Below are 22819 nucleotides of genomic sequence, written 5' to 3'. Positions count from 1 at the left end.
CTCAACACATACACTCTGCATTCCCGCCCCCAGGATGAGGAATCGGTGTATTGAGTGTGGGATAGATTAAACACACTTCCGGAGAAGGTTTGCGGATTGCCGCTCACTTATAACCAGGGCACAAGTCCTACAAAAAGAAGTGGGGGTAGACCAAGAAATACAGTATGCAAATGACCTCATGATTTCACGACGTAGAGCTATAAAATAAATAAAATTGTGCTATTTAAATTATTTCTGTAAATACTGGGACAGACTAACCCATCTGACAGTCTTACAGTGTCTGCATTTATATACAGGGACAGAGCAAAGGCATGCCTCTCTTATGTACCTGTGAAGTGAAGGCAAGCTATGTGTCTTTGTTTACCTCTGTGGCATTTACATTTAAATGTAAGGTTCCAGGCGGCCCCCAGTCAGAATATACAAACAAAAAGAGGCCGGATGGCCCCTTAACTTCGGCTCAGCTCGAGGTGAAAAAAGGCTCCCTTGCTGACTGCACGTTGCTGCTGGGAATGGAAAGCAGACAAAGTACAGGCGCTACTGAACGTGTTCCGGTGTCTTACACTAGGACAAGTTCAATATATTTCTGTGGGGCTTAACTTCTTGGCAGGGGGGCCGGCGTCCACCCTGGAAAAATAGTTTGTCGAAGCCGTGTACCTGCTGAATAAATCATACATTTACCACTAGTTAAGAGATATGGGTTAATTCCATCGTTCTTTTGCTCACCATGCCACCCCAGTTTAGACCAAGCCATGTGCAAACCAGCCTTGACCCTGTTCAACAAGCATCCTGGGACCATCTCACACCACTCCAGTTTAGACTCAGCCATATGCAGATCTGTCTTGACCCTGTGCCTCATGGGAACAGTCCAGACTGAACTGCCAAGCCAGGTCCTCCCTGTACCGGAAAGAAGCATCCTGGGACCGGTTTCTGGGTATCACACTTTATCAGCCAGGCTAGCTTGAATCTAGTGGCACAGCAAGCCAGGGACCCACGTCTGGGCATACCCATCCAACTTAGGGTGAAAAGTTCAACGTAAACAAATAATGGACGGAATGCTGAATAAAACATACATTCACCCCCAGTCAAGAGATCTGGGTTAAATTCATCATTCTTTTGCTCACCGTGCCACTCCAGTTTAGACCAAGTCATATGCAAATCAGTCTTGACCCTGTGCCTCATGGGAACAGTCCAGACCGAACTGCCAAGCCAGGTCATCCCTGGACTGGAAACAAGCATCCTGGTACCGGTTTCCTTAACATGAAAAGTGACCCTAGTAGACCAAAAATGGGTGCATTTGCTGAATGTTCAACCTTGTAAACTTGAGGTTTAGTGGGACCAGTTTCACTAGACTGCACTTTCCCCAATGATGGGTAGGAGAATCCTTCTTTGTGGAATGGGCCCCTGAGGACTTGAGCTGAAAAGTGAACCGCCCGCCCCCCTCCCCCACACACAACACATGTCTGCACTTCCACTGGCTGGTCCTACCGGTAGGCCCAATCTCACTATTCAGAGTTTAGAGAGAATACGTTTTTACCAAAGAGGGGTGGCGATTCCTTCCGTGTGGGAGTGGGCCTTGATGGTTGGATACGCTGCTACTTATCTGTTCTATTGAGTGAGTGCTCACTTTTCACAAATACAACATTCGAAAACCCACCAGCAAGCAAACCAACATATTTTGCTCACACAGCGAGTCACAGGAGTCGAGGACTTCGAGCACAGAGTTGCTGCTCACATCCGGCTGGCAGTCCTGCTTCCAGTGAGTTGCCTTCGGCCCTGTCTCGCCTTTGTGCTTTTAATCCTCCATAATTCTGCCGACGTCAGCACATGTACATGCATCTGCGATATTGCTTCAGCCCCCTTCTTGAATTATTGATTGCACTGGATGTGCACTTTAGACAAATCAATGAGATGTTTGTGGGTGGGGCTGAGATGGGGACATAATGCACAGAAAAGAAAAAAAAAAGCCTTTTAAGGAGCAGCTTCCCTGCTCGACTGCTTTGAATATGAACAAATAGATTTTTTTTCCGCTTCTCCTTATTTGACTAGCGGCAGGTGAGGCGAGGGCGGTTGCCAGGCGAGGAGGCCTGGGCGATGCAAACGCAGTCAAATATGATCAGTCAGCCTGAAGCAGGTGGGCGAGGGGGTGCAGGGTGGGCCTGATGTGTGGTGGAGTGCAGCTGTCTTCCGTCACTGGGCGGCCTTAATCGTCCCACACTTCAGCGCGTGCAGTCACACCTGGCGAGCGCCCTCGTCAGCGACGACGGCCAGAGTTCGCCGCCACAGCTCTCCTCACAGGTACAGTCACCGCTTCAATAACAGTAAGATAGTCAAGTGGGTTACTGCGCCAGCTGCGCGGATCTGCGTGCCAGTTGTCGTAACCCGCGTCCCCTTGAGCATTGTAATTGGAGCTTGAGACACGATTTGAGAGGTTAATTTTAAATGTCTTTGAAGATTTAATTTTTAAAACATGGATATTTTGGGTTGTATTCTATTCTTTTGTCGTAGCTACTAACTCACTTAAATGAAAATACGTACTTTACCTTAAAACGCTCTCCATACCAGGCAGGGGCAGTGGTATACAGCCCAATTGTATTTTGGAGCTGCTAATGGCAACCGGCTGGACACAGTCTCAAAGTATTGCGGTAAAAACAGTGAACCTGTGTATAAGTCATTGAGTGTGTATGGGGTTTTTTTATTTGGGGAGTGTTTGCCTGATATAAATAGTAAAACTGCCTATACCCTCACCTGGAGTCTCGATGGTGACGATTAAAGATTCACCTATTATCACTCTCAACCAACGGGAAAAACTTCTCTGTTTACACTATTTTACTCTGTCCTTTACTTGTTCCACACCCACTTAAGTCTTTCTAGCTTTTATTTTAGCAAACAGCTACAGTAAGAATTTCAAATTTGCCTAAAAAGAACAGAAACTAATATAAAAGCAAAGGACAAAAAGACAAATGTATAACAAAGAAATGCAGGTTCAAGGAGTGCCGAAATTGGGGGTAAGGAGTTTTTTTGGGGGGTGGGAATGGGTGCTGCGGAGAGTGCTACATTTCGAGACACACAGTTGGTAAGGCACACCCTTCATCCATGTTTTAAAAAACCACTAAGCGGCCATGATTAAGGAGGAGTTGATATTACATATGCTGTGTTGTGTTTTGTGATCGCCATGAATGACTGTTTGGCTGTTAAGGGCAGTAGAGAATTGTTAAGTGTTTAGTAATGGCTTGTAATGATTAATGTCAAAGTTAAATGAACTGGTTCTTTGTATAGTTGTGTTCCGGTGCATGGGTGTGCTAAAGGACTTTGGTGCTTTTCGTTGGGCTGTGTGGCTGCCCATCACCTGGCCTTTGCAGAAGCATCACTAGCTAGGTACACAGCTACAAGGCAGTGTGCACAAGAGGATGTGGTAATTTTAAGATGCTGACATTTTTTAAGGTGTGTGTTGTTGTGTTGAGATTGCTGTTGAGTTAGTAGTGCTTTGCCAAGCTATGGTTGTGGTGCTGTGTTGTGATAATGAGGGGCCAGAGGCTTGCTGACCTGGCTGACTCAGCTTTTTATTGTCCATTGGTGCCCACCAAGGCTTTTGGGAGTTACATCAAAGTTCAGAATTTTCCAATGCACATTTTAGCCGAATTATGTTATACATGAGTAAATCGATCATTCCTGCCGCTGGAGACTAATAAGAATTCATTTGGAATATGTTTGTCTCCTGCAAGGCATGTGTTGTCAACTCCTAAACTATATTGCTCAGGAAGTACTTGAAGATTAGACGCCCAATGCCAGCCAATGACAACCTTGCAGGGTCAACCCATCTCTTTGACATCACCCATCACATCATTGCATCTGATCCAAAGGATGCTGAAACTGCTGCTAGTGGTTTGTGGTGCAAAAACCTCCAAGAAAATGCTTGTAATAATTCTAACAAAGCGAATTTAAGGACATCTGGAAGGTAGGAGGAGCTGCAATGTAAACCCCAGAATGGGACTGGCATGAGAATAACCGCCTGCCTTCTAGAGTCATAGGCAGGAGGATAACGTGGTAACAAATCCATTCTGTAGTCTCTATAGGTGGACATAAACAAAAAGATTCTATCAAAAAAGTGCCAGTGTTAAATTTATGGGTTTTATAGTTTTTTAGGAAGTGTAGAATAAGGCTCTTCCTCAGATTGGTGAGATGAAGGCACTATGTGTTTTTAAAATACCCCTCACACACTAAGAATCCCTTAGTGTCATGCTTCATCATGGGGGGTCCCGTCCCTCTACGGGGTGGGGCGTGCTACGACCTACGAGCTACGCGCGAGCACTATTTTAGTGATGAAAGACTATGTGTTAGTGCAGTGTGAGTGGAATTAGTGAAGTGTAGGGACCTTATAATGTGAGTAAAAAAATTAAAAATTCCCTACCTAGTGGAAAAAATAATTTTATTCACTTCCCTGGCTGGGAATGTTAAAAAGGGGTTGTGAGGTAGGGCTGTTGGCACCTACCAGGTCGACATGTTTCACAGACAGTCCCCTACTGTCTGCTCATCAGGACCTCTGTTGGTCTCTACTAGAAGGTACTCAGCTCTAAAGTTTGCCTAGAGACCTACAAACTGATAGCAAAAATAAGCTGTCAGTTTGTGCTTCAGGGCATGAGTTGGCCCAGGGTGAAGCTTAAAAATAATTTCAAAAAAAGACACAATGGTCTTTTCCAAATTCTGATTGCGTGCCTCATGAGCCGGCAAAACCGAGGGTTTTCAACGCAGTCAAGTAACCGCTTATGTGCACTGCTTCAGTCCTGCCCTCGTGCCGCTCCTCACGTAAAAAACTATAAAAACCATAAATTTAACACTTTCACTTTTTTGATAGAATCTTTTTGTTTATGTGGATCTACAAGGAGGGTGATTCTATCAATTCCTCTATACTTCCTCTATTGTTTTGGAGTCTCTATAGGTGGCCCATATAGAGTAAATCTTTACAGAATTTTTACAGGACTAAGAACATATAATAATACGGTTCCAAAAGAACTGAAAAGTTCAAATCTGTGTGTTATAGAACCTCACAAGACTTCAGCGCATCCCTAGCAATCAAGCTACTGGTTTCAGTAGTCTGTGGAATTTGTGTTGTGGCCAAATGCCTTTCGAAGAGTTTGTATTGCAGGGTCTACACATCTTGGCTGTACGTGTTTGTGAGAGAGAGAGAGGCAAAGAGAAAGAGAGTGAGACTAGATAGAGTCTGAAGCGGGTAGATATTTAAACTCCAGGTCAGTTACAAAGACTATGTTTACAGCCCCCAAGAACCTTACTATGCCTGCATCCGGTTATGGTATTTTATTTTGATATGTATAGCACAATATTCACCCTTGAGGGTTTACAGGTGCTTAAGCAGGTTGCATTAGTGTGTTGCCCACCACATTATTTGAAGAGCTAGGGACCAGATGTACAACCCATTTTGGCATGCACAAACAGGTTTGCTAACCCGTTTGTGCAGGCGAAAAAAATATTGGGCCATGTACATAGCCTATTTAGCGAGTCGCAATTTTTTTGCTACTCGCTAAATAGGTTTTGCAAATCGCTATTTGGAAGGGGCGTTCACTTCCAAATAGCGAGTCTCAAAACATTGTACTAATGTTTTGCGACCGCAATTACTGTCACAAAACACTTGTGATTACCACTTACTTCAAGTAGGTGGTAATGCATTTGCAAATGCATGCAAAATAATTTTTTAAGGGCAGGAAGTGGTGCCAGGGACCACTGCCTGCCCTTAAAAAATGAAACAAAATTGTTTCATTTTTTCTTTTTTAAATGCATCCCGTTTTCCTTTAAGGACAACAGGCTGCATTTAACACCTTCCATGCTTATGACGGAGCCGCTCCATCAAGAGCCTCGGTTGAGCTGTGCTCATGACGGAGCGGTTCCGTCATGGACCGCTCGGCGCGCCTGCGCGGCGCGAATTCCGCGCCTGCGCTGGCTGTTCCATTGAGCAGGCGGGGCCATGACGGAACCGCTCCGTCATGAGCACAGCTCAACCGCGGCTCGCGATGGAGAGGCTTCGTCACCAGCATGCGAGCGCCGCTCGGCCCCGCCTCCCCCCTAGCGCTGCGGCGGAATTGCCGCCGCAGCGAAGGGGTTAAAAAAACTGCTTTATTAAAAAGCCAGCAGGCCAACTTCCCTGGAAGGGCTGGCATTCACAATGGGCTCGCAAATTGCGAGAGGCTCCTTAATATTAAGAATCTCCCAGGCACCTAGAAGCATACAGCCTGATTCATGAACGGGCCGTTTTGCGAGGCTCAAATAGCGAATCATAAGGAATCGCTATTTGAGACTCGCAAAACGGTAATCATGTAGGAATCGCAATTTTAATTGCGATTCCCACTGATTCCTTATTTGCGATTAGCTAATTGCTAATCGCAAATAAGGAATAACTCCCCATGCATTCCTATGGGCCAAAAGGCCCATAGGAATGCATGGGGAGTCAATCCTCATTTGCGATTAGCAATTAGCTAATCGCAAATGAGATTGCGAGTACAAGGGTGCCAGGGGTGTCCAAAGGACACCCTGTAGACCCCTGCAATGGAAATTAACACAGGTGTTGCACACACACATGTCCAAAGGACATGTGTGTGTGTAACGTGCAACTCAGAAAAATGCATTTAAATGCATTTTTCTGAGTTTTCGCAATTTACCACGAGGTTTGACCTCGCGGTAAATTGCGGCCCGAAATTGCGATTTCGCAATTGTAAAATGGATAATGAATTACATTTAAGGAATCTCAAATAGAGATTCCTTAAATGTAAATCCTCGCAAATATGCGAATTAGCAAATAGCGATTTTTGCATTTGGGATGTTGAATCCCAAATGCAAAAATTGCACTCGCAAAGGGCCAGATTCTCAGAATCTGGCCCTTTGCGAGCGCAAATATGAATGATGAATCAGGCGGATAGAATAGAAGGGGTGTGCCTGGCCCAGCAGGGGACTGACTCCCCAGGAGGAGAAGACCAGAAGTGTTCCTGACATGTGAAACATTCAGAAGAGACCGATACAATCGGGAGCAAAGCTGGTGCCTCTCAAGACGTAAGTGCTTCCCTGTACTGCTTATGCAATTCATGTGGTGAACCATGTGAAGTAATTTTGCATCCCAAGCCTGCCGTGTGCTGCCCAGCATACCACAGGGCATCCGGAAGGACAAGTGCTGCGCTACTCAATGTGCGACTCGCTAAAGAGGATTGCTGTCATCGCTGTAGCCGTTAGCCCACTCTCTCAGCCTGGAGGCTATAACTGCCTTGAATGCAGCACTCAACAACAAGGCCTGCCACCTTGTACACCTAAGTAATGCCAGCGTAGAGTGAGCCTGCTGCCCACGGACCTGTCGCACGGCCTATGACGCTCAAGCATGAAACTGAGAAGCTCGCAGACCAGGACGGCTACTGCTACATCCACTCAAAGCAGGTACCATGGGTCTGAAAGAAAGAGACTGAGACTGTATCTTGAACTGTAAACATTTCCCTGCTGCACAGTCATATCAATATCAATGTGAACTCTTTCAGCCCAAGATCACACAAACTGGCCTTCAAAATCACACCACAGGGTGATTGATTAGTGAACTGTGCTGTTTGTGCCTAACCCTGCTATCACCATGAGATTTTCCAGACCTGTTGGAGCCTCATAGGTATTGGAAAAGGTGCCCTATAGGTGGTGGGGTACTTAACAGGCTCCCATAGTCAGGGGCACTCACCCTGAATTATTCTCCAAAAATAGGTGTAGTATTGCGTTTTGCTGGGACATTAAAAGTGATTCTCTTTTCTTAAAGACGAGCACAGGACTGGATGTGAATTATTTAGCTGGCTGGTTGGTTGACTGTTCATTTCTGAGTCTTTGCACCACATGCTATCTCTCTGAAAACCATTTGACTGCTCGCCTTCACCTACCTAAAAGTCAAGTACGTAAAGTGTGTGCTCGCCCAGTTTGCAGAGTCATAGTAGAGTGGCCCGGGGCACTAATGGTAAATTAACTCAACCACTGCAGTTGAGGTGCAGTAACCCCTGTACACCAAATGGCCCGTAATGGCGTCTGACATAGCTGGAGTTAGGCATATGTTAACAAGCATTTTAGATGGTAGGTTAAGTGTTAGGTTTTCTTCAAAACTCCTGTGCTGGCTTGAAGACGTTTGGGTTGGCGTGGGGAACAGGCTTTGGTGGAGGAGCTAAGAATGATGCCAAAGCATAAATGCCCGCAGTATTTAGTGTGGGAGATGAGGTATGTGTGCCAACAATGGAGCACACACCATAGGGCTGAAAAGCCCTTCCATGTACGGTGAAAGTTTCGGTTTCATAGATATTTACATCCATTTCACTGTGGGGGGTCTATTCATAGTCTGTGAGCTTCTCCTTGTGTGGAGAAATAATTTTGGTAGAGGGGGTGGTGTAGTGTGTAGCAACACTGGAGTTTGTGGAAAGACAAGGCATTTCCTCCATGAAATTAACCCTGAACACTGAACAGTCAATGGTCATCAGTGTACTGAAAGTGCCTAGAATACATTAAGTGATGGTTCTAGCAGAGTGTTTGGACGCTCCAGCCACATGGCCAGTGTTTAAGATTCAGAGGTTGTCTTCACCATCCACTGTCTGTGGGAAGCATGAGGAAAGCATTGCTCCAGTGTCTCTGCCCTGGGTAGTGCACCTATACCAATAGCTTCCAACAAGACCCATCAAGTTGGGAAATTATTGCTGCTGGGCCCTCAAAAAAGTGAAAAAGCACGCGAGGGCCTGTGGTGGGGGTTCAAGGGTAGAGCAGGTGTTAGAAAAATTGAGACTTTGTGATTGGCTGGGAGAGAAGCAATAGAGCAGCGAAGGGTTTGGAAAAAACAAAAGAGGGACAGGGAGTGGTGGGAGAAGCAACAGAGGAGTTTGGGGTGTGGGGATTGAAAAATGATATAAAAATAAGCCAGACCGGAAGTGGTGGGGAAAACACTTGGGGAGTTGTTGGAAAGAGGGAGCCCTGAGAGCACAGGTGCTGAGATTCGAAGGGGGCACGAGTACATGAGAGAGATAGCAAGAAAGCACATGCATTTGTGTGAGGTGCTAAAAGTGAAAGAAAAAAGCAGTTGAAGGATACCAGTCATCCAATCAAAACGAATATTATGAAGCCCTCTCCTGCACAGACGGAACAAATGAAAATAGTGGCAGGAAACCCACTGAATAAGAAGCAAGCAAATGAGACTGACAAGAAACTCCACCAATGGTAAGCAAAAGACTGGCCCAAAGCCCACCGTAAGATTTGGTATTGTCCACAACATGTGTTCAAGAGATATCAGTTAAAAGCTGTCTCTAGGCCAGACCTAAAAAGCTGTCTGGTCAAATTGAAAATCATTTTAGTGTGGTGTGTATCTCTCATGCTCTAAAAAACTCTACATTGGAAGATATACTCAATGTTCTTCACTGTTTTTGTAGTCGAAAACATCAAGGGTGTTTCTATCCGATCTGCGACCACTGATGACTCAGTAGAACTTTCCCTCTAAGTGCCTTCATCAAGTGGACAGAGGGTGGGATCCACTGCCCTGCCTTACATCCGGCCCGGATCTGTGACTAGGGGTGAATGTTTTGCCATTGTGCAACATTCCGTACATCATCTTGTGTATTTTGCTGTTACATCTGGCCCAGCAGAACCTTTTCATGCCTGTGGCTGTTCAACTCAACAACCTTTAATGAAAGTATCAAGGTAGCCAATACGCGGCCAAGAACATTGCTTCCTATGTTGCATGCAACAGCTTCCCCTTGACTGAACTGAACTGTTTCTTTTAATTCACAAGTTAACTTTTGCACAAGGACCAATAACACACATGGAAGGATCAGAACTCTTTTGAAATAATTTACTGTTTTTTTTCTTTCTCCCTGCCCCATGGTCAGTGTTCCAGTGCAGCCATGGTTTCACCGTCTACAATGAAACTGGTGTACTGGCTTTCTACAAGTCTCACTTCACTACTCCTTTACCCCCATAGTTATGTCCCTGCCTTGCAAAACGTTGCACCAATGAGTACTTACCTCTCAAAGGGCAAGAGTGGTAATGTAGCCCACTTGCTGTGTTAGCAGCCAGTATCACCTGGTATCCATCTTACATTGTAGCCAAAATGATTGGTCATCCTCTCCCCATGACTTTCCAAGATCTACACTTCTCTTCACCCTGAACTCCTCATTGAATCACATCCATGTCCGCTCACCAAAACCTATATATGCCGTCCTGACGACGTTCATATATTTTCATTGTGCCATATCTCTGGATATGTTTAGCAGAAATGCTGGCATAAATTGTGAACACCGCCACCAATATGTCAATATTAAACTGAACTCTTGAACTTCTGACCAATTTCCTTTACTCGATTGTTGAGCACTCTTTACTTCGCTTCTCCTGGTGTAATAGTTTAATGGAGGTGTTTGCTGGCCCAAATGTTTGCTTTGGTGTTTGTCAGTAAATGACCCGCCCCAAAGATGCTGCTATTCCCGTGTATGGTAATCAAACTGTCCCTGTCTCTTCTTGTTTCACTTTATCAGACGTTCCTTCCCTTTTTCTTCTCCTATCAACTCATTCCTTCCTCCTTTTCTCCCCTCTTCGACTCCATCGCCCCTTGCCTGTGCCGTGTCACCTCTTGACCCGTAATGTCTGTTTCTGTAACCCGAGTAGCCCCGTCTTACTTACCTCCGCCTTCCATCCTTACCTCAGTCCACTTCTACAACAGTTGGTCCCACAAGTCCCACCATTTCTTTTCCATCCTCCATCCCTCATGCTCCTTGCGTATCTCATTCCTGTTGTTCCCCCTTCATTCCCAACCCCTTGCACCGCACTCTACTCCACATGCTCACCCTGCATCACCACTACTGAAGCCACCCTCTGTTCCTCGCCTGCCACTCTCTTAGCCGGCTTCTCTCGTTCATCAACCTCCCTTCTCACCTTCTCTGATAATGATCCTCTTAGCGACTCCACCAAGTCCACCCCTCTCCATGCAGGACATTTGGCTGACCCGAGGCCTTATGTCTCCCTCTGGCCCTAGGTCCCCGGCCATGGGCCCAGTAGTTGTCCATTTCCATCTACCACTGTCCTTAGCCCCACTCCACTCTAAGCACTGCCTGCACCAGGCACCCTGTGAGTGCAGTCTACCTCTCCCCTCACTCAAGCCCTCCTTTCCATCTCTTCTTGGGGCAAGGGGCACCATTCGCCCCTTGTGGACATATCAGGTCTTCACACCACACTATCCCCCCACACTCCTCGCTGCACCAGTGAATGTACCGATGATGCTGCCCTTCCAGTTAGATATATTGGGCATCCCTTGGGTCCAAGATGCTTGCTACTGCAAGCTGTCCCCGTCGCACCTTCATTCGGCTCCTTCCTCTCTGCAGTGGCAGCGCCAGCTCCTGGGACATTCCATACCCTATCCACTCTTGCTCATGTCTGCCATTTGTGGGTGGGGATCCTCTCCTCTGCTATCCTCTTGGGTCCTGCTGCCCTTAGTTAAAAACTGCCTCTTGTCTTGCTGGTCACCTTGGGGATCACTCTTGCCGTTTTCCCTCAGGACTTTCTTCTTCCTGTGGGCCCGGCCCACTGCATTTCTTTTGGTAGGCAATGGTCCGTCATCACTGGGGACCGGAGTGCTCTCTCGCCTTCCATTTTTGGGCATTCTATAAATGAGTTGCCAGGACCCAATGGTTTACCATGAACATGGGAGGTAAAGGGGGATTGCCAGGTGCATCCTGTCCACTCAATATACTGCCTACGCTGAAACCACCCATGGCTCAAATGAGCTTCAGCTCTGCATTTAGCATTTAAAAAGTGTTCTTTTGCCAACGCGAACTTATAGCGCAAAATGGAAGTTTCCGAGATTACCTATGATGCAGGAACAGGCAGGAACGTTTTGGACGGTCATGACTACTGAGAAGTTGAAATGGACTACAAATTCGACAGCCAGTGGCAACCACTGGTGGATTATTTGTAGGGCAAAGGGGTGTCGTTTGACTGTCCTGGATACCTACGAATGGTTCCCTGAGGCGTAGGATATGCAAGCTGTAACTTACCATTTAACCTCGTACGACGAGTACTTATTGTGCCACTAATTCAAAGGTTTCACTTGCTCACATGTTTGAATGTTCGCGGTGTGGGAGGGTGGGTCTTTTTCGAACTGCCTATGACTTGTGCTTGTGGGGGTTTAATACTGTTTGTAAGATCGAAATATAAACTAAAAAAAATGTCGTTGGAAAAAAAAGAGCGCAAACGCTTTGAACATTTTGCAACACCAGCAGAAGGCAACCACTGCATGCAAGTAGATATGCAATTAAATCTTTATTCATTACACGTTATTCCATAATATTCGGAGAAAATGCACCTAAGAGAGAGAACAGCCACGTTTAAAGCTACAGGTCTTTTGCAAGAGACTGTTTCATCCCCTGTTGTTTGCAGTGGCCACTTGTGAAAATGCAAAGCAGAGTGCTGAAAATCACCACCTGAAATGCACCAAGAGAGCTAGAATCAGGACCATACAGGAATTCCAGTTGCTAATCAACATGAGTTCCACATATACAATGAATGAACTATGAGGTATAACCAGCCAGGGCAGAGGAAACCTGATGTGGAAAGGAAGAATGGGCAGGAAGACAGGGTTCAGGAGGGAGACAGTATGGACAGGGACCACCGAACACCCACCCCCTTGTGTTAACCAACATGATGAAAAATTGACCTGAGAGGGATTTCTTTGGAGGGGGGGTCGTACAACCCCCAGCCGTATTTATTAAAACATAAAATAAAATGAAAATTGAAATAAACAATATTTACACAATTACGCAGAAAACGTTCCATGACATTTGATTACAATTGATATATACAGATATCAGTTGGCTAACCTTAACATAATTCTAGTACAAGGTAATTCCTATCCGAATCTAACATATGAACCATAATCTTACAGTAATTACTTTTCTGCGTAACCTATTTGGGCCTACGGCAAGGTCACTAACTGGTGTCAGATCCTTATCAATTAACCACGCCCTCCAGTCGGAATGCGCATGCGCAGAGGGCCCGTTTACCGTGAGGGTACTTCCCCCCCGGTAACCCCTGTACGCTCTATTAACTCCATTAAAGGGGGACTTGCATCTCTGCGCCGTTTACTGACGTCATTGTGCACGTGCGGGGTGCCAACCAGCCTAGAGAAAGATTGACTCCCCCCTCAACCGCACCCATCCAGCCAACCAGCTGTACTGCCCCTGGAGTTCTAGGAGAGACCACTTGCCCCTCCCCTTGGGCGAACCCATTCAAGAATGGCTCCGCCCTCGAAGGACCTTAAATTTACAGCTCACCAATCCTGACCTTACCGCCACAGGCCAGCGTAGTTGATCGATTATCTGGCCCCCCCACCCTCCTATACTGAAAGGTCATGCCCTGCCCTTAAAACTCACTAGCCAAGCCATTATATTTTCCAACTGGATTTCATTACCTATCCTAGTCAGGTGGACCCCGTCTTTTAAGAAGCACGGTTCCCCCCTCATATACCCATGTGTGATCGTCTGTAGCTAAGGAGACCTGAACATTTTCCCTATTTTATTTTTGATCTTCCTTACTGAGTGATTCAATGCTTTCACAGAATCTCCCCCCTCCATTTAAACCTGGGTAACATCTGAGTCCAAACTATAGTGCAGCCCGGACATGTCTTAGCTAACCACCCCACTTCCGAGATTATGTCCTCCATTAAGCCTCTTCTACCCAGATCCACCAGGTCGTTCCCACCCAAGTGTAAGATAACTATCCTGAGTAGAGTCCCGTGTCTACTAAACAGATCTGTAATGAAACCCCTGAACTGACTAAGGCAGAGACCCCTTTTCCATGGAAAGATACCCTGAAACTGTCCTGCTCAGCTCTGTGTCTGTAATTTCCTGAAAGAAAAACTGAATTCAGACGTCTGATATAGAATGACCAATGACCCAAACAACATGTGCTCCTGCATCTTGTGGATGTGCCCGTCATTGTGTTGTATCTTGTTGCTGGTGTGCCGATGCCAGTTTCCCCCCTGCGTGACAGGTTTGAGAAACTGAAATGTAAGCAGAAGATGGGACAGGCATCAGTACAAGTAAGAAATGCCACACTCACAACATGTGTAGCCGCACATAGCGCTTATAACAATTGGAGGAGCACCTCCCAATTTTCTTCACACTGTTGCTGTGCAAACCTCTAGCTGTTGCTTCCGTGGCAGCCCCTATTCTGAACAAATGTGTTCCAAAGCACTTTGAATCCAAACCTGTCTTATCTATCGACATTTCAAAGACCCTTTTAAATTGGAATCTGGTGAGTGGGGTACCATCAGCATGTATTAGTAGTGCTCCCCCCATTGCACTATTCCTCTGTCGGAGGAACGCTTCTAGCTTAGTCACAGGGCAGCACGGATTATCCAGTGCGCAGTGAAGTACTATCCCTTCTCCACGGGCTTCTTGGTCTGTCTTGGATTTTCTAATAGATATTAGCAAAGTGTCGCCCTGTATCCTTGCATGTTCCAGCTGCAGCCCTCCTTGCACATCCTGTTTATTGCGCGCCCTAGCTCCCCTATCCTAAAGGCTCCATAAAAAGCCAGCGTAAAAACGCGGCTCTGAGCAGCAACACTTCCCCTGTTGAGCTGCAAATGCCACCAAGGGCTGCTAGCTGTGATGTCAGCAGCTCTATCCCATTTGGGTGTCTTGTGTCTGGAGCTGCCCCCTGGAGGCACCGCCACCCCTTCATTGCCTTTCTAACAATGAAACTATTAGTGCGATCCCTGGTGTCCTTGATTTGTGCGAAGAAAGAGATTGCTGCTACATGTCGCCTGGCTGATGCCGCAGAGCGCCCTCCTTGTTCAAGATATCTAAATACCGGAGGAATGCCACTCAGGGGCGGCCTTAGGCATGTGCAAGCTGTGCACCTGCACAGGGCCACCAAACCACAGGGGCCACCACGCCAATATATATCCTTAATATAATAATCCTCTGAGGATGGATACATATTTGCGTGGCGGACCCTCGCAGTGATTTGGCAGCCTCCAGCTCTGTTCCACATCCAAACACCCGGACCCCCCCCCCCCTTTTCACTGGCCTCCGCGCTCCGCCCCGCCCGGACCCCCTATTCCAGGGCCCCCTACCTCCGCTCCCTGCCCAGGGCCGCCATGAGACTAGAGCCGCCCCTGTGCCCCTGTCTCATGCCAGCTGTCTGTCTACCCAACCCTGCCCCAAAAACGGCAGTAAAACCAAAACGCCCCTTCATAAGCTTTCCTAGTCTTGGGAGCTAGGCTAGCTGCCACAAGGTTCTGTAGCTGGGTGCACCAATCTGCCAGAGTACTTCCGGGAAGAGTGTTGGTGTTTCCTCCGCAGAGGGTAGGTGTTCCCTGAAAACCTGCAACTTGAAGCGAGAGAGTGCTTCAGCAGCATTATTCAACCCCCCAAGGACATGTTTAGCCATAAACTGTATGTTCAGCTTCATACATAACAATACTATTTCTTTCAGCTGGCGGAGGATCATTTTACACCGTGCTGCATTTTGGTTGATGCATTCTACAACCGTCATGTTAACTTACCAGAAAATCACAGATTGATTACGCAGATGATGCAGCCAAACAGTCAGTGCCACCCAGATAGGAAATAGTTCCAGGAAACCAATGTTGGCTGGTACACCATTCTACACCCACCAAGCCGGCCAATGTTGTGCCACCCATTTGTTCCCAAGTATGGCATCAAACCCCAAACTGCCCGTATCGTTGGTCCATAAACCCAACTCTGCAGAAGTAGTGGGAGGACCGGGCCACACTACCCTAACGTTGAAACCCTCCAGAAATGCCATCCAAATGCGCATGTCCTGGCGAACCTCAGACAACAGACTTGTGTGGTGGTGTTTTTCCTGGAGGCCTGTGGTGGCCTGTGAGATGGAGCGGGAGAATGGTCGTGCCATAGGTATGACTCTTAGTGCAAAGTTCAACTGACCCACTGTCTGTTGTAGCTGGTGTAAGGTTACTTTATCTTTTACCAAACATTGTTGCAGTGCTGCTCTAAATTTCACAATTTTTTTCTTTGGGTAACCGGAAACACCCCTGTACTAAGTCCAACTCAATGCCTCAAAATTCTATTGTGGTTGCTGGACCCACAGTCTTCCCGGGCGCCAGAGGAACCCCGAAAGCACGCATGAGCATGCAAAATTCCTGCAATTCCCAAGTGCATTCCTGGGAGCCCGCCGACCCCAGAAAGAGGAAGTCATTCAGATAATGCATGACATATTGGTGCCCTGTTGCCTGTCTTAAAACCCTTTCCAAAAATGAACTGAATTTTTCAAAGTAAGCACAGGAAACAGAGTAACTCATGGGCATGCACATATCCATGTAGAATTTGTTCTGAAATTTAAAGCCCAGAAGGTGGTGATTCAGAGGATGTATAGGCAGCAGCCGAAAGGCAGACTCAATATCTGATTTGGCTAGCAAGGCCCCGGGGCCCAGAACCTTTAGCATATCCACTGCCTGGTGAAAGTAGGCATATTTCACGCTACAGGTTTCCTCATTGATGGAGTCATTTAATTACCTTCCTCTAGGGGCTGACAGATTGTGAATCAACCTGAACTCCCCCTCCTCCTTCTTCGGGATCACTCCAAGGGGCGAGCAAACAAAATTGTGCACAGGGATATGATCAAAAGGACCAGCTATTTTGCCCAAGCGTAGTTCTTTTGCAATTTTTGCTGCTGCCACCCCCAGATTGGTCCTTACAGAAAGCAGATTTTTTACACTCAGGTGTCCCTATGTAATCAAATGCAGGAATCCTGAAGCAATACAAAAAACTTTCTTGTAAAGTCCTAGCTGCGGCATGATCTGGGTACCTGTTAAACCAAGGAGTCATAGCCATAACGTCAATGGGTGAGTTTGTTACAAGTCGTGTCCCTTCCTTAATCCTGTTTCTTCTTTCCCCTATACCCTGATTTTTTTAGTCATTTTGATTCTGGGTGAGAAGGGTTGTTGCAGATAGAACATGCTTGCCTGAACTTACAAGTGCCTGGTGCCCTGGTGCATGTCCGTCTATTATTTATTTATTTATGCATTTTTATATAGCGCAGACTTTACCCAAAGGCGTCAGAGCGCTTCACATTAGGAACAGAAATGAAACATAATGAGAAACATTGCAAAATAACAGATTACAAAAGCATACGTTACGTTACATAAGGTAATAGTGACAATTGTGAGCAAACAAAATACATGAGGTAGTAAAAATTGTGAGCAGCCAAAAATACATGAGGTAGTAAAGGTAATAGTGACAATTGTGAGCAAACAAAATACATGAGTTAGTAAAAATAGTGAGCAATCAAAAATACATGAGGTAGTCAAAGGTGCGCAAGAGGAAAAGTGACAAGTGTGCAGCTATAAGAGAAAACAAAGTATAATTTGAGGTATAATACTGCAATAAGTGCTAGACACTCAGGCACAAGAAAAAGCGTTACGTAGGCAAGGTGGCACTTGTGCAAGTATCAAAGGTAAAAACATGTGAGAGGTAGCAACCGTGTGTTACAAGGGCAAAGTGGTGTGTGCAAGTTACAAAGGGCACCAAACATAAGTACATGGAAAATACTGCAAAAAGGCAGACACTCCAACCACAGGAATACATTGGGAAGGCACTTCCATGGTCATGGAAAGTAGAAATTATCCGTAATGGGAAGTCTTCCTCCAAATAGCAAGAGGACGTGAATTACTTTTGGAGGTGTCTCTGGAGGAGGAGAATTTTGAGGTCCCTTTTAAAGGCCTGGGAGGAGGCGGTGGTCCAGAGCTGAGGCGGAAAGGAGTTCCAGATTCTCACTGTGTTGCCTGAAAAGGATTGGGCCATTGTTCTTTCCTTCTTGAAAGTGGGAGGTTCAAGCAGTAGATTCTCCGCATTGCGTGAAGGCCTAGAGCCTCCAGAGAGTTTCAGTTTATTCGCCAGGTAGCGGGGAGAGGAGGAGTGCAAGGCTTTGTGGGTGATACAAGCGGTCTTGTCCCCTGCCGTTCCCCCCACTCCGTGGACTAGGGGCTGTGCCCTTGGTTTGGGGTGACCGAAAGGGCTGATACGTGTGAGATGTGTGACCCTTGTTTACGTTTTGCACTGCGTTACCCAGCTGCCCTGACCAAAACTGATCCAACCGTGAGAGCGTGTCTACTCTGTCCCAGGAAAGTGATGGGTCAACTGCCTTGGCCTTTCTGAAATTCATGTCATAATCCTTCCACCCTATACCCCCATATTTGTTGTGAGACATAGTAATTCTATTCTGGTAACAAGCCATCTCTGCTTGTTAGTTAGGTGAACGCTCAGCTATTCTTGCCATAAATACTGGAAAGGCCCTAATCCAGTTGCTCAAATTCTCCTCTACCCTGAATTTCAAAAGTTCAGTGTGCCATTTACTAGGAAGCATCCAATCTTTCTGTTTCCTTGAATACTCCATTTCCCTGTCATCCATCAGTAGGGAAAACATATTAATGTAAGCACCAGACCATACCAATTCTTTCACTTCGCGTGTAACATGCCTGGCCAAATGTTACCTTCCTGTGGGTAGCACACCAGCGCCCTGCAAGGGTAATGTCACTTCCTTACCTATTGCCCCAACTCCAGCTGCCTCTGACACCTTGTCCTTTCCATTGCTGCTTGCTGGCACTTCCTTGTTGTTTCCTTCTAAAGGAACCTCCCCTTTCGGATGTGGGAGAGATGGAGTACCTGTTTCCTTTACACAAAATTGTAGTAGAAAGTGAACTTTTATTTGCTCATGGACTGATGACACTGTGTTGTTAGGGTGAACCCCAAAATCACTAAGTTAGCTTGAGCTCAACCCGCTGATAGCTATGGCACAGAGCAGAAAGGCTTACGTATGGCAATGTGTCAATAATTTATGCAGTAGTAATACAGTAATAATATTAAAATGCCAAACAATAAAATTTCCATTCTGAATTAGAAAAAAGGAGTAAAATCTAATAAACAAAATCACCAAAAGGACAAAAATCCAATACTGGGAACAAGATATTCAAATTCTGTTAATTGTTAACTAAAAAGAACATTGAAAAGCACTAAGCACCAATGATAGTGTGAACTGGGACCTGATTTCAGGCTGGCCGCGATGAAGCATGGTTTGGATACCGCAAGTGGGTCAAAGATTTTACTTTCTGACTTAGCTTTTTTTTTATGGAGCTCAAACTCCACCAGTGGGGCAAGCCATAAGTTGTATCAGATGAAGGCGCATCAAAATTGGACACCTTTGCTATAAGGTCCATATGACTGCTGTGGTGGTCATAGAAGTCCAAAAAAGTCCCACTATTCAGGGTTTCTGGAGCAGCTCTTCCAGTCTCTTCAACGACTCACTGTATCTCTGGAGCAGCACTTAGGGGCCGGGACTCACTTCAGTGTAGGTGACCAGCAGGATCATGTACAAGTTGAATTGGTACTGGTCAAATATTAACTTCATGAAAAAAGCCTTGTGTTGCATCCTTGTAGCCACACAGGAGGTCAGTCAACTTACCCTTGAAGTCCACTTCTTTGTTCTTGGTTCAAGTGGTGGCAGGTCCAGTCCTTCAGGGCTCCTCTGAGGTTACAGCAAGGAGGATTCAGTCTCCTCCTGATTCTCTGCCGGTTCTGAAAGTGTTCTGAGGAGGATGCCTTGGGGTGCCACAATTATGGTTGGCTTCAGCTAGTGGGTGGTGGAGACTCCTGGCTCCTCTCTAACAAATTGGGTGGAAGTTCCCAGAGGGGTCAGCAGCTTGCACCACATAGCAGCACAAATACCTGAGGAACGCACCAGGTGCTGCTTGGGGGTGCAGAATTTAATAAAATATCTACTTGTCCATGGGGGCATGTTGCTTCATAAATCTACTTGTTTTGTAACAAAATCCATTTGTCCCTTTGGCGCCATGTAGGGTGACGACAAATTATGGCAGCAATCTGATTATATGAGAGCTCTGATATGGTCTCTCTGATTATGCCTGGGCTTATACCATAGTAGTGTTTGAATACGTGCAATTACCTTACGTTGCCACGTTTCCACAGATCTACATACTGGGGCTGAAGGTAGTGGTAAGCAATAGTTCCAGGGTTAGAATGCCCTTTTGAGTCTGTGCAAACCTACTAACTTGCATGTTTTGAGGGTTTCCAACAACTCTACTCTAACCTGTTCCCATACTGAGAAATGTTGGCAATTTACTCCTGACAATGCCAGACGTAAACCTTATTCAAGAGGTGGGAAACAAGTGGTTGGAGGGAAAGTGAACTTGCAAACACTCAGATTTTCTCATGAGCAAATCTACACATGCAGATTTGCTCATGCTAAACTGCAGTTCACATTTATTTTCTAGGTGTACTATTTCTTGTCCTAGTTCTGGAAATTCTTGGGAATTCACAAAAGCTGGATAGCTGCACTTAATGCAAGGACATGTACCATCGGTGCCCTTTTGAGACTTTCTTTAATATTTGGGCCCCTAATTTGGTCTGGCGTTCACCAGGACATTTTGAGTTTATTAAAATTCTGTCTCACACTCTGTATCGTCTGGCTTCACTGTGAGTGGTAGCGTTCTGCTCTTTCACAAGGAGCATATTGGCACACAAAGTCATTTTGTTCAGTGCCAGTAACTACTATGGCAGTGTGTGCTTTTTGAGACTAAAAACAACTTTTTCTAATGTTTGGTATAATGGTGAGGGCCCGGCAGCTCCGACACCAATAAGGTTTTACAAACACCATGCCAAAACAAGTCGCAGATTGACAAAACTAAAAAGCGGACCACCAATGTCAGACCTACTGGCTTTGCCAATGCTTGTTTCTTTTTGTTTCCCATAATCTTATTGAAACTGGTTACACTGATTTTACCATTATGAATATTTTTGGGAAATACTAGCATGCATCCACACGTTACTAAATGATGCTGCAAAGAAATGGTACCTAAACTTTTACAGTGGTTTAGCGAAATGTTTTTTTTTCTGCTTTCATTTTTTATGAACATTTTATTTTGAAAGCAAAGAATCATCAATCTTGCTTTCAAGCTTCTGCAAACATTTGCATCAAATCAGAGAGCATTCTGTGAGCATTATACATATCCTCATATTGCTAAACTTTGAAAACATGTGTACACATTTTTATACTGGAACCACTGTGAGTAGTGCAGTCAGAGAGCTCACCCTAATAATAAAGGCTTTCAATAGTGAACCATAAATTCAAGTTTGAACAGCATTAACATATGGACAAAAATAATTACCTTAACTGCAGACAGTGCCCTGCCCTGATCCATAATGAGGTACTGCAAACTGGCAGCCAAAGGGTTTGTGCTGCAGCTGGTTGGCTCTTCTTGTCCCAAGGACAAAATACACATGAACACGTGTTGCCCTTGACCCCAAACAATATGTCCTGTGCATCAGGCTATAGTAATTCCAATATATATGTGTCCCACTGTGTAATACATATATTTGACACAGTGGCAGTCTTCACTGTGTAGCTATATTTAGGACCGTGTTTCCACAGGCAATAGATTTTTTAGTTCGCTAATAACTTTGGCGCTGTTAGACAACTCTTTTGGAATTTAAAATATATATATATATATGTGTGTGTGTGTGTGTAGTATACATATATCTGTGTGTGTCATATATATATATATATATATATATATATATATATATATATATATATATATCAAACGACAAATCTTCTCATGCGGGAGAGTGCGTGAGTTTTCTTTGGGCTGTATTGTACGGTGACGTCGCAATCAAGCCCCGACCTGTTGTGCTGTGCGTCTATGTCGTCGTCAAGGGGCATATGGAATATTTATATATATAAATATATATATATATGCAGCTGAAGGTTTCCACCACATTTGCCCAAGAAACCACGCACTCCGGGGGTGGTTCTCCGATGTTGTTTATTTCAAAATTCGCAACAGACGCGTTTCGGCGCTCCGCCTTCCTCAAAACCTGCAGGGGACTCAGCGAAATAAATATATATATATATATATATATATATATATATATATATATATATGCCAGGAACTTCGTCTGCATACCATTTTGCTGGACATAAAGAACGAACCGGACCCAAACAGGTGAATTTGCTAGTATTTATTAGTGCAACCTCTCGTCCGCCATGACGCGTTTCGGGCCCTAAAGCCCTTGATCACATGACATGGTCATTTACACCTCGTGATTTTAAAGTGCATACAGGGGTCACCTAACCCCGGGCCTATAGATATGAACAACAGACTTCTGCAAACTCCACAAACTTCAACAATAACCGTATATTCAGCAACATTGCTAGAATATATACATTGATTCTTGATCAATAATGATACTCCCCATTGAAACAACCCAAAATAAATATTGTGCAACTTTCGCAATAAATAGATAAATACACATATATAATTTATAAATATTAAATAAGGCCTATTTCATTTAATACTATATGAAATATAAAATCCATGCCAATATTTCATTATATATATACACCATTATCAAAAACGAATACAAATACCCATTTCATTGTATTTAATAATTCCCTTTGATAAAAGTCTGTGCAAAATCTGCTTTACATGTGCAAAAATATGCCATTCAAATGTCTATCTTTCCTGGGTTTGAAGTACAAAGGGGAGGATTATATATATATATATACATTTACACACACACACACACACACACACAGCTGCAATTCCCAAATCTACAATGACTTCTCTTAAGCTAAACCTGAACACACATAAGAGCCTGTGGTTGTGGCTCTGATTTCCCGCTGCTGCTTCCAAACCTCCCCTTCACCACCACCACCACCCATTGGACACAGAAAGACTGTAGCATCTTTGGTAAGGTTAAACATAGTATAT

General features: G+C 45.2%; 1 protein-coding gene across 1 annotated transcript in view; it reads left to right on the top strand.

Moving 5' to 3' along the window:
- Positions 1–1951: 1951 nt before the first annotated feature.
- Positions 1952–22819, top strand: part of AVIL (advillin) — a 411867-nt gene continuing 390999 nt past the window's right edge. The window contains exon 1 of the mRNA XM_086965687.1: positions 1952–2295. The gene's annotated coding sequence lies outside the window, so the exon portion shown is untranslated. The remainder of the gene's footprint in view (positions 2296–22819) is intronic.

This window comes from Lissotriton vulgaris, chromosome 1_1, assembly GCF_964263255.1.
Source record: "Lissotriton vulgaris chromosome 1_1, aLisVul1.2, whole genome shotgun sequence".
NCBI lineage: Eukaryota > Metazoa > Chordata > Amphibia > Caudata > Salamandridae > Lissotriton > Lissotriton vulgaris.
Note: the sequence above shows the minus strand (reverse complement) of the source record. Positions and strands in the feature narration are given on the sequence as shown.